This window comes from Halichoerus grypus, chromosome 2, assembly GCF_964656455.1.
Source record: "Halichoerus grypus chromosome 2, mHalGry1.hap1.1, whole genome shotgun sequence".
Lineage (NCBI taxonomy): Eukaryota > Metazoa > Chordata > Mammalia > Carnivora > Phocidae > Halichoerus > Halichoerus grypus.
Genome location: NC_135713.1, coordinates 25368152 through 25387745, shown reverse-complemented (window position 1 = coordinate 25387745; position 19594 = coordinate 25368152).

Genomic DNA, 19594 nt, shown 5'->3' with positions numbered 1-19594 from the left:
GGTGAATCCTGATTTACAGTTTTCTGAAGGGTTTTAATGGGCATTATTTTACATCATTTCAAAAGCTATGTTCGTTGCTGAAAAAGAGAAAAGCCAAACTCTCCTGTCCATGCTAGCATTTAACTGCACCCTTTTCCCTAAATTCAGCCCAAACTAAAACTGTATCCCATCATGCTTGTTTAAGCATCCTCAAATCCATTCTCAGATAGGTCATCAGGACTTTTCTAAGTAAATAAGCAATGGGTTACAGATGTGTGGAGCTACTGGTCCACCTGTCCTTGTGGTCGTTGGGTGGGGCTGGGTGAAGGGAGCCCCAGGACCGGTCACCCCCAGCTGTAAGCAGTCTCCTCTGTTTAACCTAGCGTGCTGTACAAATGATCATCTTCTATGATTTCCTGACTCATTTTACACCCTGCTCTGCTCCACCCCAGGCCATGTTGTATTTAGATTTTGGTTACCAGGCATTGTAAAATGACAAGTAGGGCATGAAACAAAGAAACAATTCCCCCTCCAAGGGAGGGACTGGCTCAGTAGGGGGTGGGGCTGGCCTCAGAGGGAGGCCCCCCTCCCCTCTACCCCTTCCCCTTTCCCCTCTCCCCACCCCCCACCAGAGGCAGGGAAGTCTCAGGGGCTTGGGTTTCAGAAGCCTTTGAGAGTTGGGATAGTCCTTTTTTTTTTTTTTTGGTTGATTTAAGTGACATCCTTGATTTTTGCTTTCTAATTTTATCTAATCCGATGCTCTCCAACTTTTTTCATATCATGGCACAATCCAACCTGTACGGCCTCTAGGTCACCATATCAGAGCGTGTGCTCTTACCCAGAAACACCAAGCTCTGTCCTGTCTGTGCCATTTCCTCTGGATGATGTGTTCTTTTTTTTTTTTTTAAGATTTTATTTATTTGACAGAGAGAGAGAGAGAGCGAGAGAGGGAACACAAGCCGGGGACGGGGGGTGGGGCAGGCAGTGAGAGAGGGAGAAGCAGGCTCCCCGCCAAGCAGAGAGCCCGATGCGGGCCTCGATCCCAGGACCCTGGGATCATGACCTGAGCCGAAGGCAGATGCTTAACAACTGAGCCACCCAGGCGCCCCTGGTTGATGTGTTCTTAAAATCACGTAAGCCCTACAAACATATGAGTACATACTACACACTAGACTCTAGCACTATACGTTTCCTCCACCTGGCATCAGCCGTCAATTGGCATGGCCCAAAGGTCACCTCCTACATAAATTTTTCCTTGACTCTATCACAGGTAGACTGAATGCTTTCCTCATTCTCTGTTCCCACACAGTTTTTTATATGTGAAGTAAAACCTTGGCATTGATAAATTTCACCTTCCTCCTTTAGGCAGTTCAAAAGTAACTCTGTAAAATAGTGAGTCTATAAAGTGTAATCATTTGTCATTTTGCCAAAGCACAAATGGGAGCCATTCTTCCTGAAGCACTGGGAAATAAGAGTGATTCACCTCCTCCTGGAAGTCTTTCCTGATACTCCATCCCACTCAGTCTCAGATCAGTGGCCCTCGGAATCAGTTGGAATATTTCCAGCTCTAAATGAAAATGGGAATATCATTTAATTATTTCACACAGCTGAGTCTGAAGGTGGGTGGTTCCAGACCATGTCAGGGCTCTGGGTCGAGACTTTTTCAAGTCTCCCGGCCATGTCCACACAGTCAGAACATGCAAACCGCATCTCCTCACGTAACTCCAAAGTTGGATGAAAGGGCAGGCCTCCTTTCAACTCACTTTTTCCCAGGAAGTAAACATTCTTCCTGGAATTTCTCCATAGGCTTTCCCTTTCACTTTGTTAGGAGTTAGTTGGACACTTAGGTAGTCAGGGTCAGGGACCCCAACAAGAAACTATGGAGTCAGGACAGCTAAGATAAAACAGCACTAACATCCTGTTTTGGAGCTTAGACAGGAGCGCACTAGCATTCTGCTTTGCAACCTGTGCAGAAATGACTAATGCAAAATGTCCTAAAATAAGACAATTAACCACAAAGCATCCATCACTATCACCGGCAAGGGGCAGTTAAGACATAAGCCCCCAGATGTCAGCAAAAAGACCCTCAGCACGTAGACAGTAACCTAATAGGTAGACGGATACGTGACCAAAGCCCTGATTGGCACGACTCAGCACAGCCTGATTGCTGAAGATAGTTCTGCAAAAGAGCTCATAGAAACCCCTAAACTTAGAAACTCCGGTGGCAACCCCTTCGGGCCCCCTCCCTCTCCGGGAGCTTTGTACTATCACTCAGTAAGCTCTGCTTTGCTGCCCACCACTCTTCGTCCGGTCTACCCCTTCATTCTCTGAAGCGCCGTGACCAAGAACCGCGGGCACTAAAGGCAGAGGATTCCTGCTACTTCATTGGCCAGAACGTGGACGTGTGCCCCACCCTAACCCAAAGCCCAGAACAGTCCAACCAGGCGACCATGCTTGATCTCGATGACCGGGACTCGGGCCAGCAGTAGCAGCATCACCTGGAATTCGTTGGAAATACAAATTCTTGGGCCTCGCCTAGACCTAGTGACTCAGAAACCCAAGGTGAGTCTTGGGATTCTGTGTTTGAAAAGCTCCCCCAGGGTGATTCTGATGCCTACCAAAATCGCTGGCTTGGGTCTATCATGGTTCATCCCGAGCCTGGGGAGGGGCCCACCTACCTGAGCATCTTGCCTCCTCGAATAAAATCAGGATTCTATGAATTAAGGAAGAAGCAATGGGCACCGTTGGTTGGGCATCACCTTCTTATTATTTCCATTATTTCCATTTGAAGTATCACTAATTACATTTCTGCATCAATTTTCGGGCCTGATTCCCTGGCCTACCTGCAAGCTTCTTGAGAGCCCGAACTCTGTCTTTTATTAGTGTTTCTATCCGTAGCATGATAGAAGGCACTCAATCAATGTTTGCTGGACAAACAAATTAATACTAAAGTATTTCCCATTGCCCCTACCCTTCACAGCTGCTGCCTTCCACTCAAGGAACATTTTCACATCAGCTCTTGTCAGTGAGCCAAGAGCTGTCTCTCCCAGGGGGTCTGAGAACAAATTTTTTTTTTCACGTGGGTGCACGTGGAACTGGGGCTTTCTGAACTCATGTCAGACCCTTATTATGTGCATTCATTTTCGTTCATGGGTGTCCTTGGCAGACAATAGCACGGAACTGAGCATGTGGATCGTTTGGCTGAGTTTTGGATGCTAACTCCTGGCCGGCAGGCTTTCTCCGAGGCAGCTGTGCACTCTGAGTCCAGCAGGCCCTGGAAAGCAACCTGCAAGCTTCCTCCACCACAAGAGCAGCGTCAGAGGCCAAGGCAGAGCCGCCCTCATTTTTGTTCTGCCCAACACGGCAACCACGACGAACCTGCTGAGCTTTCTGGAGCCACGTGGACTAGGTAGGACCCTTTCCGTTGCTAGTGACAAGAGACTCAAATGCAAAATGGTGTAGATCAAGGGAAGGAGGGAAGACTTCAGGGCGCACATTAGGAAAAGTCCTGGGGCAGTACCAGTTTCAGCTGCAGCTGGATGCAGACACTCAGACGACGTTCTCAGGAACCTTCTCTCTTCATCACACAACTGGATGTCTTGTACGGGCCTTCATTCTCCAGCAAGCTTTCACAGAGGAAGCCAGGAGCCGCTCTAGACTTATATTCCATCCATTCAGCACCCATAGCAGAAGGCAAGCCCCACTTTCACACAGTGACAGCAAAGTTCTGGGGCTGACTCTCATCATCCCAAACTTAAGTCACACAGACACCCCAGTACATTCACTGTGACAGACGGCATATGTCGATGTAAGCGCCAGCTTGGAATTGGGGCGGGTCAGGTGGGGTTCAGTCTCACTGATTATGGAAACTGAGAGCGAAGAACAGTGTTCCCCACACAAATCGTAGGGCTGTTGCCAGAGGAGGGGGAAATGGCTGCAGAAGAGGCTAAATCCATGGGATGCCTGGGTGGCTCGGACGGTTAAGCGTCCGACTCTTGATTTCAGCTCAGGTCATGATCTCAGGGTCCTGGGATCGAGCCCCACATGGGGCTCTGCTCTGAGCATGGAGCCTGCTTGAGATTCTCTCTCTCCCTCTGCTCCTTCCTCCCCCCTCCTAGCTCATTCATGTGTGCTCTCTCTCTCTCTGTAGATAAATAAGTAAAATCTCAAAAAAAAGAGAGAGAGAGAGAGAGACAAAATGCACACATGCCCAGTCCAGCACTATTCCGTATTTTGAATCTCCGAGTAACACTTCATAAAAAAGGCACCCACATACATGCAGAGGTGGGTATCATTTTCCAAAACAAGGAATAAAATAAAGTGCCTCCTAAAGGCAAATAGTGCAGACTCTCTCTTTCCCACGGACTTGAAATAGCTGCCAGCCCTACTGAGCAGGGCGGGGGAATGGCACCGACAACCTCACTCTCTGTAATTTAATCCTCCAGAGCATCTGCCCTCAACAGTCAGTTCGGCAAACCCCCTCCCCCCAACAGCTTCTTGGCCTGCTTTACTGTCTTTGTAATCATCAGCTAACATCTGCAATATTTTATATGTGGCAGGAAAGGGTTTTTTTTTTCCTCCTGTGCCCTTCCTCCTCCTGGGTTGAACACAAAATAGATTAGAATAACAGAAGGAGACAGCCATACTTCTTAACATAATCACCTAAAGATTCATTAAACTGGGAAGTGTCAAAGGTTTAGATACCTTCCTCTGCCACTTCCCGAGGTCAGTCCCTCCCAGAGGCCTCTCTTGCCCTCTTGCCCAGCACCCTCCTGGCCCAAAGCCCCAGATCTATCCAGAAAGAACCAGATGAGGCTGGGGTACTGAATTCAAACTGAGGAAGAGGGCAAAAGGGGTAAGGGAAGGAAGAGCCATGGTGGAGAAGCAGAGGAGATAAGAAATCCAAGGAGGCAGGGACGCCTGGGTGGCGCAGTCGGTTGAATGTCCAACTCTTGGTTTTGGCTCAGGTCATGATCTCACGGGTCGTGGGATTGAGCCCTTGGGAAGTCTGCTTGAAGATTCTCTCCCTCTGCCCCTCCCCCCACGTGTGTGTGTGTGTGTGTGTGTGTGTGTGTGTGTGTGTGTGTTGCTCACTCTCTCTCTCAAATAAATAAATAAATGTTTTAAAAAAAGAAAGAAATCCAAGGGGGCAGAAAATGAGGGCAAGGGGTCTCTTTGCTATCTTTTAGGGGCCCATATGTCTTCCGTCTGCAAGTAGAAGACACAGCTAAGAGTGGAGATACAGTGTTCACGCTGATGACAAAATCAAAGACCTGGTCCTTCCTCCACCTTGCTTTGACCTGAAATAAGATAACTAAAAGGTGGATAGCAAGGGAAGAAGAAGCAATCTGGCTCAAATAGTTCTAAGCTGAGATTTTCCACACCAGTGAGGAAAACCAGGAGGGGAGCTGATGAAACAGGACAGATCTCCAGCAGCCCCCACCCTCAGCCTGGTGAACCTTCTAATGGACATCCTTCCAGACTTGGTGTCTGGGCTTCATCAGCATACCAGTTCGTGGCGGGGATCGGACAGCTACTTCCTTTCCAACACAGGGGTAACCAGTGGGATAATATGTTTATTTATGTCAAAATCACTCAACTAGTACCCTGCAAAGTGTAAGGCATCATATAAAGAGATAGTTTGCTGATTTAAAATATCTAGCACATTCATTTTTTCAAATAAATGTATTTTCTCTCCTCTATTGAACCTATAACCCTCCCCTATATATGTAGATTACGAGTCCTTTTCAAGGAAGTCACCCTGTCTTCCTAGCAGCTAAGGGGAAGATCATGTCTCTCTTCCCGAGACCTTCTTTTCCTCCCTGCAGACCCAAAGACTCACGTTGTTTTGCCGCTCTCTGCCTCACTGCTGCTACCTTCGCTGTTTTCTGTCTGTATTGATCAGAGTTGTGAGTCTCTGACAAGAACCCCCTCTAGTTAGTTTAGGCAGAAAGGGATTAATTAAAGGTATCAGGTAGCCTGATGCTTTTCTGAGAGGACTATGGAGGGAAGCGGCGTCGGATTAGGGAAGCATCCTTGCAAGCTAACAAGAACCTTGCTGTTAACCACTGCAGACCACATAGCATCACAGTCAGGATTCTCTTTATAACCCCAGGGCGTGTGCTATTCACTTGGTAGGCGTATTAGATCATTGATTACAATTCCAACAGATGGTGTCTTATTCTAAGGCATCAGTATCCTAATGACAATTTTTTAAAAGATTTTATCTATTATTTGAGAGAGCGCGCGCACACGAGAGAGAGAGAGAGAGAGAGAGAGAGCACAAGCAGGGGGAGGGGCAGAGGGGGAAGCAGGTTCCCCGCTGAGCAAGGAGCACAACACAGGGCTCGATCCCAGGACCCTGGGATCACAACCTGAGCAGAAAGCAGATGCTTAACTGACTGAGCCACCCAGGCGCCCCCTAATGACAATTTTTTGACAGTTGGAATTAAAGTGCTTTAGGCTGCATTAGGTATCGTTCTCTAGTTAATACAAAGATGCTGTATAACTTAGCAGTAACCATGCGATGACATCAGATATTAAACAATAGAAACCCCATCACTGTTGTTCCAGAAGAGTCAAAACCTCCACTATGATGCTTTCTGGAAAACACAGTCTCCTAGCCCTCAGCCAGGGCCTCATTTGTACCCTGAAGACTCACTGGATGAGTGCTCTGAGGAGCCCTAGCTGCACAGGAGTCTGGTAACTGAAGGCTTCTCCAGCCCCTGGGAACAGGAATGTGTGAACGGTGTTCTGGAAAACAATCCACAGATTTGCAGTGGAGGGCATCTTGTCTCCCCTGCCTCGCTTTCTTCACGCTGCTGAAAAATACCATTCAGCCTCTCGTCTTCAAAATGTTCTGCTGAGGGGCGCCTGGGTGGCTCAGTCGTTAAGCATCTGCCTTCGGCTCAGTTCATGATCCCGGGGTCCTGGGATCGAGCCCTGCATCGGGCTCCCTGCTCCGCAGGAAACCTGCTTCTCCCTCTCCCAACCCACCCCCCACCCCGCTTGTGTTCCCTCTCTCGTTGTGTCTCTCTCTGTCAAATAAATAAATAAAATCTTTAAAAAAAAAAAAAAGGTTCTGCTGATCCCTGTGGTGAAAATCTGAGGAGCCATGCAAAAAAGAGAGATTTTGCAATCAGCAAAAATATGCCTTTTCATCATTCAATATGCTTTGCAATTTACTAGTTGAATGTTGTGTGATTCGAGGCTCCTGAAAATCTCAAAAAGACCTCTCTGTATTATTTCTTCCGTCTACATTGAATTGCAAATGGAGTTTCTGGTCCAACTAGGTAATCAGCACACACATTAATAATCTATTGCTGACCACACCCAACACCTCCGCTGACTGACGGTAAAGGAGGAGAACGGAAGGGAGGCACGGCAGCAAAGGGATTCGGAGGCAGGCGTGAGAACGGAGGAAGCCACTGCCTTGAATACACAGGGAAGGTCTAACTCCCGGGAAGAAGCCTGAAGCCCCTCTGAGGGTCTGCAACAAGTGGTCAAGCTGTCCCTAAACAGCAATGACTCTGCAGCTGCTGTGTCTACTGACTTCTTTTTTTAAAGACTGTATTTATTTATTTGACACTGAGAGAGAGAGAGCACAAGCAGGGGGAGTGGCAGGCAGAGGGAGAAGCAGACGCCCCGCTGAGCAGGGAGAACTACACGGGGCTCAATCCCAGGGTCCCAGGATCATGACCTGAGCCAAAGGCAGACGCCTAACCGATTGAGCCACCCAGGCGCCCCCAGGTCTACTGACTTGCCACACGGTCATAGACAGTAAGGGAACAACCAGCCCCAGCAGGCGTAGTTTATTACTCACAGCATGGCAGGCAGCATGAGCCCCAAGTTTGCATCTGACCTGCCTGCCCCCAAGCCTCCCGAGGGTGCCGTGGAGCCTGCTGGGGTGAATAGTGCCCACACAGGATCCATGTCACAGCTGAGAAACCCCCAATCTTATAAAGGAACTACTAGCAAACCTTCCCCCCCACCCCTACCCCATGTCCCAGAGGAAGACAGTATCTTCATTATATCGGTCAGGAAACAAAACTGACTTCTGACCCAGAGAGAGACCTTATCTCTAGCGTCCAAGAATGTTTGCTATGCAAATAACAGACCAAAGCTGTCATAAAATGTGTAGAAATGCCATGGAGAATTGCCTCCCAACATTCTGTGGATATGACAGAGGCAGATGGAGAAGTGAGGAGGAAAGCGGGGTGTCTACTAAAGGCCTGTAGGAGGGGCGAGGACGGGTAACCACTGCTCCAGCCTGGGGGTGGTTGGATGCGGAGTCTTGAGCTGGGTCCCTTGGCAGCCCCTCAAACCTCAGGACCAGCGTAGAGGATTGCTCCTAAGGAGATTTAAGGCTCCTTTTGTGTGGGTTTATTGATGTCTCAGGATGTTATGTTTTGAGGATTAGCCATATATATATATATGGTAAGACAAATGGGGGCTGAGCAAAGGTGGGGGGACGGACAGACGTCACCCAGCTGCCATGACACCGGGTGAGGTGCTGGCTACTACTGAGAAGTTCTCGAAGCACAGCTGCCCTAGCTCCTGAGCGCGGGGAACGATAGGTAATAACTAAGCTGCCACTCACTTCCGGAGGCCTCAAATAAAGCCCCTTATCTCATCTGGGCGGCCTTTTCGGGTCAGGCTTTGTGTCAGGGGCCCTCCCAAATCGCTCTCCTCATTCCTCTCCTCCCCCGGAGACTTTGATCTTTTAGAATCAAGCTGGACAGACAAAGTTTGGAACAACAAATTATGGTTTCGAGACAGAATGTAAACCTTACCAGGCCGGACAACGTGAAAACAAATGACAGATGTCAGGAATTGGGAAAGAGAGCATGGAGAGAGGAGTTTAAGAGAAGGGCAAGCTTTTTGGACTTTTAATAAAGTCACGAAGATACTACCTAAAATCTTTGGAACGAGAAAGAGACATGTATGTCCATTATTTAATGTCAAAACAGTAACCACTAGAAGAACTAAAAATGACAATATACATCTACTGGGAGAGGTGCATGAGCAGCCTAAATCCTTATCGTTCACAACAGGAAGTCAAGAGATAGTGTCTAAAGTTGATAAACCAGGGCGCCTGGGTGGCTCAGTCGTTAAGCATCTGCCTTCGGCTCGGGTCATGATCCCAGGGTCCTGGGATCGAGCCCCGCATCGGGCTCCCTGCTCAGCGGGAAGCCTGCTTCTCCTTCTCCCACTCCCCCTGCTTATGTTCCCCCTCTCACTGTGTCTCTTTCTGTCAAATAAATAAATAAAATCTTAAAAAAATAATAATAATTAAATTAAATTAAAAAATAAAGTTGATCAACCAAGAAACACCACCGTGAGCATAATAGACACATGGAGGAAATCACCTAAAAACTGAACCTGAGGGGCACCTGGGTCGCTCAGTCGTTAAGCATCTGCCTTTCGCTCAGGTCATGGTCCCAGGGTCCTGGGATCGAGCCCTGCATCGGGATCCCTGCTCAGTGGGAAGCCTGCTTCTCCCTCTCCCTCTGTCCTTGCTTGTGTTCCCTCTCTCACTGTGTCTCTCTGTCAAATAAATAAAATCTTTAAAAAAAAAAAAAAACTGAACCGGAGAGGCTGCCTCTGGGTAGCAGAGTATATTCTTGGTGCACAAGAGGAGGTATACAACACTGCAGAATTTAACTTAAAAAAAAAATCACGTGCCTCTATTACTTTGTTTAATACATTCAATAATTTAAAGAAATATAGGGCGCCTGGGTGGCTCAGTCGGTTAAGCGTCTGCCTTCGGCTCAGGTCATGATCCCAAGGTCCTGGGATCGAGCCCCACGACCAGCCCCCTGCTCGGCGGAGAGCCTGCTTCTCCCTCTCCCTCTGCCTGCCGCTCTGCCTACTTGTGCTCTCTCTCTATCTCTCTGTCAAATAAATAAATAAAATCTTTAAAAAATAAAATAAAATAAATGGAATTAGGCTTGTCTCCTCTCTCCTCCTGTATGGTTGCATGAATAAAACAGTCTCCTCAGCTTCTTCTTTTCTTGTTGGTAAGACTCATAAATGAAACTCCTGGGCGCCTGGGTGGCTCAGTTGGTTGAGCGACTGCCTTCGGCTCAGGTCATGATCCTGGAGTCCTGGGATCGAGTCCCACATCGGGCTCTCTGCTCAGCAGGGAGTCTGCTTTCCCTCTGACCCTCCCCCCTCTCATGTGCTCTCTCTCTCTCTCATTCCCTCTCTCAAAAAAATAAATAAAACCTTTAAAATAAATAAATAAATGAAACTCCTTCTTCCCAGGTCTACAAGCATTGACTTAAAGATGTTCATTGTATCAAGCACATTTAAGGTAGAATCGAATGCCGGACACCCAAATAAGAAATTTTCCTCTAATTTATTTACTTATTCTGTATTCATCCATTTAATTAATATATATTCTGTGACCGTGTTAATATGGGCTAGACACTGGGGATATAATGGTGGAAGCACTTGTGGAGATGAGTTCTTCAGCCTGGGTCCCTAAGTGACAAGAGCACGTAGAGTTCCTTTGCTGACCCAGACAGGTGACATAAAGAAGAAACAAGCCTCCATTGTGGTAAGCCCCTGAGATTTGGAGGCTGTTGTCATAACATAACCTAGTCAATAGATAGGTACATGGAGGCAAAATAGAAACTGGGGTGACATCGGGTGCCTGGGTGGCTCAGTTGGTTAAGCGACTCCCTTCGGCTCAGGTCGTGATCCTGGAGTCCCGGGATCGAGTCCCACATCAGGGTCCCTGCTCAGCGGAGGGTCTGCTTCTCCCTCTGACCCTCTTCCCTCTCGTGCTCTCTGTCTCTCATTCTCTCTCTCTCAAATAAATAAATAAAATCTTTAAAAAAAAAAAAGAAACTGGGGTGACATAGAAACATCATGAAAGTTCTATGTCTTCCATTCTGGAGCTTGCAGACTAAGATTTCAGTCCTGCTGCAAGTACTCACTATTTCTTATTTCTTCTGGCCAGGATTATCCTAGGGCTTGAAGCCCTACAAGGACCAGAAGCAGCCCTTGCACTTTTCCCTGCTTCGAATGTCCCTGGAATCAATGATCTCTTCCCCTTCTTCCATCTTCATTCAAATTTCCCCAGCTCTAAAATTACCTCTTTCTCTCAATTCAATAAAGATGTTTCTTTTCCTTCTCAGTGTGAGAGATCACAACTATGCAACAAGAAGTAATAAGGAAATTCCCTCCAGCGTGTGAATAGAAGTTTCATTACCCCAAGAGGATTTGCACTTGAAAAGAAGATTTAAAAACAAAACACAAATCCCACACAAATGAAGTTATACTTGGTGAAATTCCAGGAAGTGTGATCAAACGAGAGTTCCTGAAGGAAGGGATATCCCTGGGGGGCAAGAGAAGCTTGTCTCAGGTACTCTGCAGATGATACCAATATTGTTGGGTATTGTGTTTGGGATTACTGGGGGCTTCTGAGTGGTGGAGAACAAGGAGTCCTCAGGGATGCTTTAGGGCGACTTCCTGTGGTGTCCAATAATCCCCAGTCTCCTTCCAGATGGCTCCCAGTGACACACCAGTCTATCTCCTACAGCCTCACAGCCTTTCCTGTCCATCCTCAGGCCCAGCTTCCTGCCACTTTGCTTTACACAGGGCAGCTTCCTGGGACATGTGACCTTAACCTCAGGGTAAGGTCCTTGAAACCTGACAGAGAAATATCCCTGCTGCCACATCTCCTCTCTTACTTCACCCCAGGAGGCTTACCTCATATCTCAAAAGTAATGTATATTCATTCATAAGAAATCAACTAGGCAACTTATTTAAAAGGCGAATTCCGAGATCCTGATTCTGATTCCGTTGGTTGGGATGCAGCCCAGAAAGCCGCATTTTTATAAACCCTCCTTCCCCCAGGTGGTTCAGATGCAATAAGCAGACTATACTTAGAAAAATAGTGCCCCAGGGAAATGGGTTGAGCTATTAGCGCAGCCTGCCCTCCAGAATCTCCAGCTAACTCTTTTCTAGTAAGCTCTGACTTCATGTGTTATTGATGTAGGGAGGCCATCTGCTCACAACCTTAAAACTAAACAAAAGAGACAAACAAAAGATGGAACGTTGCCTCTTAGAATTCTGTGCTGTTTTTCTCCTTTCTTTCTATTTACCGGGAAATGGCTCTTTTTTTTGTGATTTAGTCTTTGATGACAAAAACGAGGACAACAGGTCGTCTCCTCTCTCACTAAATTTTTGCCATATTTGCAAAGGGCCTAAACACATAAGAAAGAAGAAGCAACCAGCTGGGAGAGTTCTCAAATGAACACTGGGATAATCAAGAGTTAAATGAAATTTGTTAACTCGGTGTCTTTCTTAACCTGATTTAGAGCCAGTAATCATAGGGTAGAACCAATAGTCAAAAAGACATAATCCATTTGGACAATTGAAGGGTTAATTTCTATGGCCGCCAGAAGAGGCTGCAGAGTCCTCCACACCTGGAGGTAATTATCCCCCTTGGCTCCTGCCCAGCCCCAAACCAGGTCGCTGACCGAAATGCGTTCGCCCCCTGGTGGTTAAAAGGTAAACTACAATTTACCTTAGAAGAAAATCAGCTTTAATATTCTTGCGTTTCACTACTTAACACCCACGCAGATCTTTTTCAGGGACAGAGCTGCAGGCACAGAGTCCTCTTCAAAGATACATCAGGACCGTTTTATAGGTAAGGATATCAGCTCTGGTGATAGCCACACAATTTATTGCACACACCTGGAATATCTGGGTACTTTGATACTTTACAAATGCAGATATGTAGCAGCCCTTAAATGCACATTTCTTGCCTAGAGGAACTCAATACACTGAACCAGGCCAACCTACAAGTGTATATCACAGAAAGCACCAGTTAAAAATTAAGTCCCAAGTTCAGTGTGGGCCTTTCACTCCACCAGCTCCCACTTTAATTCCAGGCCTGCCTGCCCAGCTTCCCCCTTCCTTGGTGGTGTCTGGACCTCTCATTATGGACCCCAGAATCTGCTCTTAGGGACAGAGCTTGCATTCACCCTGTGGCCCCTGGGCTCCATCTGGCTTGCAGGTCCACTCCATCCCCACCACCCTAATTAGGGAAAACCTCACAACTCCTAACTGGAAAGTAATAGAAAAAAGGCCTTTGAACCTTCAAAACAAGCTGGTCTTTAGCCAGACATTCTACTCACATACAAGAATTTTTTTTCAACTATTAATTACACAGATATATTCTATTGTAAAAAAAAAAATCAAGGATACCATACAGAAGCCATTGTTATTAGTTTGGAGTATGTCCTTCCAGAACTTTCTATATGTATTTACATATATAAATATACATAGAGAAATACAGAGATTCGTGAGCCTGTGGAGCCTTTTCAAAAAAACAAATAGGATCATATTGTACCTATCTTCTTTTGCAGCTTGGTTTTTTAAATTAACAATAAGACTATTATCGGGGCACCTGGATGGCTCAGTTGGTGGAGCGTACGACTCTTGATCTCAGGGTTATGAGTAGTTTGAGCCCTGTATTGGGTATAGAGATAGCTATCTTGCCAGGGTATAGAGATTATTTAAAAATAGAAAATCTTTAGGGGCGGGGCACGTGGGTGGCTCAGTCAGTTAAGCAGCTGCCTTCAGCTCAGGTCATGATTCCAGGGTCCTGGGATCAAGCCCTATGTCGGGCTCCCTGCTCAGTGGGGAGTCTGCTTCTCTCTCTGTCCTTCCTCCTGTTCATTCTCTCTCTCTCTCAAATAAATAAATAAATAAAATCTTCTTAAAAAAATCTTTAGGGGTGCCTGGCTGGCTCAGTCAGAAGATCATGTGACATAATTAATCTCAGGGTTGTGGGTTCACACCCTATGCTGGGCATAGAGATTACTTAAAAATAAAATCTTTTAAAAATTGAATAAAATTAAAATTAAAAATTAAAAATATTTTTAAAAGACTTCTTTTATCAATACATCTTTCCATTTGTATATATATATGGAGCCATTTAGTTCTTTTTAACTGCTACATACTATTCCATAGTATTGAGAGTTTAGAAAGCCAAAATAATACTCCTTTCTTTCTCTCCTAAGTCTATGATCAATGGAGAAAGACAGATATAAATCGAAAACTTATAGAAGTCAAAACACCTGTGTTGTTAACATGCTGATTGGAAAACATGGTTTACAGGTGCATCTAGAGGGACTTGCATTTCACCCCTGAATGATTGTGGGGTCACAGGCATCCTTGGATATCCACATGTCCTCAGGCTTCAGAGCTTACTACAAAGCAGGGCACTGCCCTCCAGGCAGACACCTTGGAAAATGGGAGCAAAAGGGCTGAGCTAAGATGCCCAGCCCCTTCTACCGAACTCCCAAACAGGCAAACCTGTCCTCTCATAGGAATGCATAAGTGGATGAGGGAAAGGAAGGAGGACAGGAGTGTAACCGAGAATCTAACTGAGGCCAGGGAAATGGAGATTCCCCTGATCATTTTCCAGCTTTTTGTTCTTGTAACTCTTTTAGACCAAAATGCACAGGGGCATGGTTGACTCCCCGTTTCTCCCTGGAGCAGAGGACAAGCATTTATCAGAAGGTTCCTGGCTTCTGCCTTCATGAATCCATTCCCTCAATACCAGTCACTACTCCTTTATAGATCTGTCTTGTGAACATTTGAATTTTACATTATGAAGTTTACAATTTAGCCTCAGAAGACTCTAATGTGGGTTAGGACAGCCCTTTTATTAAATTGACTCCTAGACCTTGATGTTATCTAAACAAAAATGTGCTCCATATTTTGTTTCCCATCACAAATATGCCCACATTGTCCAGTGTAACTCACCAAAGGTTATACAGCAAAAAGATACTTCTTTTGAAAATGCAATATCTAACATAATAAAGATCATATATTAAAAACCCAGAGCTAACATCATACCGAACAGTGAAAGACTGAAAACTTTTCTCGAAGATCAAGAACAAGACAAGGATACATGCTTTCACCACTTCTGTTCAACATAATATTCCAAGTCCTAGGCAGGGCAATTAGGAAAGTAAAAGAAATAAGAGGCATCCACATTGGAGAGGAAGAAGTACAATTACCACTATTTGCAGATAACATGGTATTATATATATCATATATAATTGTCTTTAGGGTTAAAGACTCCACCAAAAAACTGTTTGAACTGATAAACAAATTCAGTAAAGTAGCAGGATACAAAATCAATATACAGAAATATGTTGCATTTCTATGTATTAATAATGAACTATCAGAAAGAGAAATTAAGAAAAAAATCCCATTTACAGTTGCACTGAAAAGAATAAAATACCTAGGAATAAATTTAACCCTGTACACTGAAAACTATAAGATATTGATAAAAGAAACTAAAGAAGACACAAATAAATAGGTATTCCATGCTCATGGATTGGAATAATTAATACTATGAAAATGTCCATGCTACACAAAGTGATCTGCAGATTCAGTGCGACCCCTATCAAAATTCCAAGGGCATTTTTCACAGAAATAGAACAATCCTAAAATTTGTATGGAATCACAAAACACCCGAAATAGCCAAAACAATCTTGAGAAAGAAGAACAGAGCTGGAGGCATCACTCTCCCTGTTTTCAAACTATATTACAAAGCCATAGTGATTTAAAAACCATAGATATCAGGCGCCTGGGTGGCTCAGTTGGTTAAGCAGACTAGACTGCCTTCAGCTCAGGCCATGATCCCGGGGTCCTGAGATCGAGTCCCGCATCAGGCTCCCCCTGCTGAGTGGGGAGCCTGCTTCTCCCTCCCCCTCTGCCTGCCACTCCCCCTGCTTGTGCTCTCTCTCGCTGTCAAATAAATAAATAAAATCTTTTTAAAAAACCCATAGAAATCAAAACAGTATGGTATTGGCATAAAAACAGACACATAGATCAGTTGAACAGAATAAAAAGCCCAGAAAAAAACCGCACATATTTTTTGTCAATTAATTTACAACAAAGGAGCCAAGAAAATACAATGGGGAAAGGACAGTCTCTTCAGTAAATGGTCTTGGGAAAACTGGACAGCCAATTATGAAAGAATGAAACTGGACCACTAACTTACACCAGACACAAAAAACAGCTCAAAATGGATTAAAGACGAATGTAAGACCTGAAACCATAAAACTCCTAGAAGAAAACAGTAGGCAGTTAGCTCCTTGATGTCCTTCTTGACAAATATTTTTTGGATTTGACACAGAAATCAAAGGCAACAAAAGCAAAAATAAACAAGTGGAATTATGTCAAACTAATAAGCTTCTGCACAGCAAATGAAACCAAGGCAACTTACCTAATGGGAGAAAATATTTGCAACTTACATATTCATAAGGAATTACTATCCAAAGTATATAAGAACTCATACAACTCCATAACAAAAACAACAAATCCATTTTTAAAAATGGGCAGAGGAACTGAATAGACATTTTTCCAAAGACATACAAATGGCCAACAGACTCATAATCATCAGGAAAATACAAATTGAAACCACAATAAGATATCATACCTCACACCAGTCAGAATAGCTGTCATCAAAAAGACAAGAAATAACAAGCGTTGACAAGGATGTGGAGTAAAAGGAACCCTTGTGCACCTTTGGTGGGAATGTAAATTGGTGCAGCCACTATGGAAAAGAGTATGAAAGTTCCTCAAAAATTAAAAATAGAACTACCATATGATCCAGCAATGCCACTTCTGGGTATACATCCAATGGAAATGAAAACAGGATATTGAAGAGATAGTTGCACTCTTGAGTTCATTGCAGAATTATTCATAATATCCAGATGTGGAAACAACTGAAGTATCCATCAACAGAGGAATGGAGATCGATCGATCGATCGATTGATCTATCATTTATCTATACACACATATACATATACTATATATGCATTACATATATATACATACATACACATTATATAGACACACATACACACACACACATATATATAATGTTATTCGGTCATGAGAAAGAAGGAAATCCTGAGATCTATAACAACATGGGTGGACTTTGAAGGCATTATAGTAAGTGAAATAAGCCAAACAAAGAAAGACAAACACTGTATCACTTATGTGTGGAATATTAAAAAAAAAATCAAACATATAAACAGAGAATAGAAATGTTGTTGCCAGGACTAGGGAATGGGAGAAAGGGAGAGGTTGGCAAAAGGGCACAGACTTTCAGCTATAAGATTAATAAGTCCAAGGATCTAATGTAAAACAGGGGACTATAGTTGGTAACACTGTATTGCAAAACTGAAATTTGCAAAGAGAGTAGAACTTAAATGTTCTCACCAATGAAAGATAAACGTGAGGTGATGGATGTGTTCATTAACTAGATGGGGAGAATCATTTCAAATGTATACATATATCAAATCACCATGATGTACACTTAAATATCTTACAATTATATATGTCAATTATACCTCAATAAAGCTGAAATTTTTTAAAAAAGAACTTACTGCAGGGGCGCCTGGGTGGCTCAGTCATTAAGCGTCTGCCTTCGGCTCAGGTCATGATCCCAGGGTCCTGGGATCGAGTCCCACATCGGGCTCCTTGCTCAGCGGGGAGCCTGCTTCTCCCTCTGCCACTCCCTGCCACTCTGCCTACTTGTGATTCCTCTCTCTGTGTGTGTGTGTCAAACAAATAAATAAAATCTTTAAAAAAATAAATAAAAATTAAAAAAATAAAAAATAAAAAAAACTTACTGCAAAGCTACAGTAATCAAAACTCTGTGGTATTGGCATAAAGACAGTCATACAGACCAATGGAATAGAATACAGCACCCAGAAATAAGTCCTCAGATATATGGTCAAATGATTTTCAACAAGGATGTCAAAACCTTTCAATGGGGAAGGAGCATGTTTTCAACAAATGGTACTGGGAAAATTGAATATCCACATGCAAAGGAATGAAATTGCACCATATACAAAAATTAACTCAAAATGGATCAAAGACCTAAATATGAGAGCTAAAACTATAACACTCTTAGCAGAAAACACAGGGAAAAACTTTATGACATTGGATTTGGCAATAATTTCTTGGATATGACACCAAAACACAGGCAACAACAAAAATGAAAATAGATAAATTAGACTTCATCAGAATTTAAACCATTTGTGCATCAAAGGACACTATCACAGAGTGAAAAGCAATCCATGGAATGAAAGAAAATTTTTGTAAATCATGTATCTGATAAGGGATTAATATTCAGAATATTCAAGGAACCCCTACAACTCAACAACAACAAAAACAAACAACCCAATTAAAAATGGGCAAAGGACTTTGAGATGGTTAATGTTATGAATCAACTTGACTGGGGTAAGAGATACCCAGATAGCTGGTAAAACATTATTTCTGGGTGTGTCTGTGAGGGTTTCTTTGGAAGAGATTCGCATTTCAATCAGTACACTAAATAAGGTAGATCAGTCCTTACCAGTGCAAGCTGACATCATCCAATTCTTTTAGGGCCTGAATAGAACAAAAAGGTGGAGGAAGGGAGACTTTCCTCTTTCTCTTTTTGAGTAGGGATATCTATTTTCTCCTGCCATCAAACCTCAGCACTCCTCATTCTCCAGCCTTCAGTCTTGGACTAGGAGTTCCACCATCATCTCCCCTGGTTCTCAAGTCTTCAGACCTTCAGACTCCAATTAAATTGTACCCTGGCTTTCCTGGTTCTCCAGCTTGCAGGTGGCAGATCATGAAACTTCTTTTTTTTTTTTTTTTAAAGATTTTATTTATTTATTTGACAGAGAGAGAGAGAGATAGCAAGGGCAGGAACACAAGCAGGGGGAGTGGGAGAGGGAGAAGCAGGCTTCCTGAGGAGCAGGGAGTCCGATGCAGGGCTCGATCCCAGGACCCTGGGATCATGACCTGAGCCGAAGGCAGACGCTTAATGACTGAGCCACCCAGGTGCCCCAGATCATGAAACTTCTTGAGCTCCATGACAGCATGAGCAAATTCCCATAATAAACCTCTGTCTATACGTAGGACATATATATCCTATTGTTTTTTTCTCTGGGGAACCCTAATACAGACTTGGATAGATATATTACTCCAAAGAAGATATATAAAAGGGCAATAAACACATGAAAAGATGATCAACATTACTAATCATTAGGGAAATACAGATCAAAACCACAATGAGTTACCACCCCACACCCATTAGGATAACTATTATCAAAAAACCCAAAAAATAAATATTGGTGAGGATGTGGAAAAAATGGAACTCTTTCACATTGCTGGTGGGAATATAAAATGGTGCAGCCATTGTGGAAAACAGCATGGGGCTCCTCAAAAAATTAAAAATAGAATTATCGTATGTTCCAGCAATTTCACTTCTGGGTATATACCCAAAAAAACTGAAAGTGGCAACTCAAACAGATTTGTACACCCAAATTCACAGCAGCATTATTTATAATAGCCAAAAGGTGGAAACAACCCTAATGTCCACTGATGGATGAACAGGAAACATGCATAAACATACAACAGAATATCATTCAGTATTAAAGAGGAAAGAAATTCTGACACAAGCTACAACATGGCTAAAACTTGAGGACACTATGCTGTAGAAGAGAAAAAATAATTTTGCCTCTACTCTTCTGAGTTCTTTGCTGAGATTCCTGTAATAAAAGACAGTTTAACACAA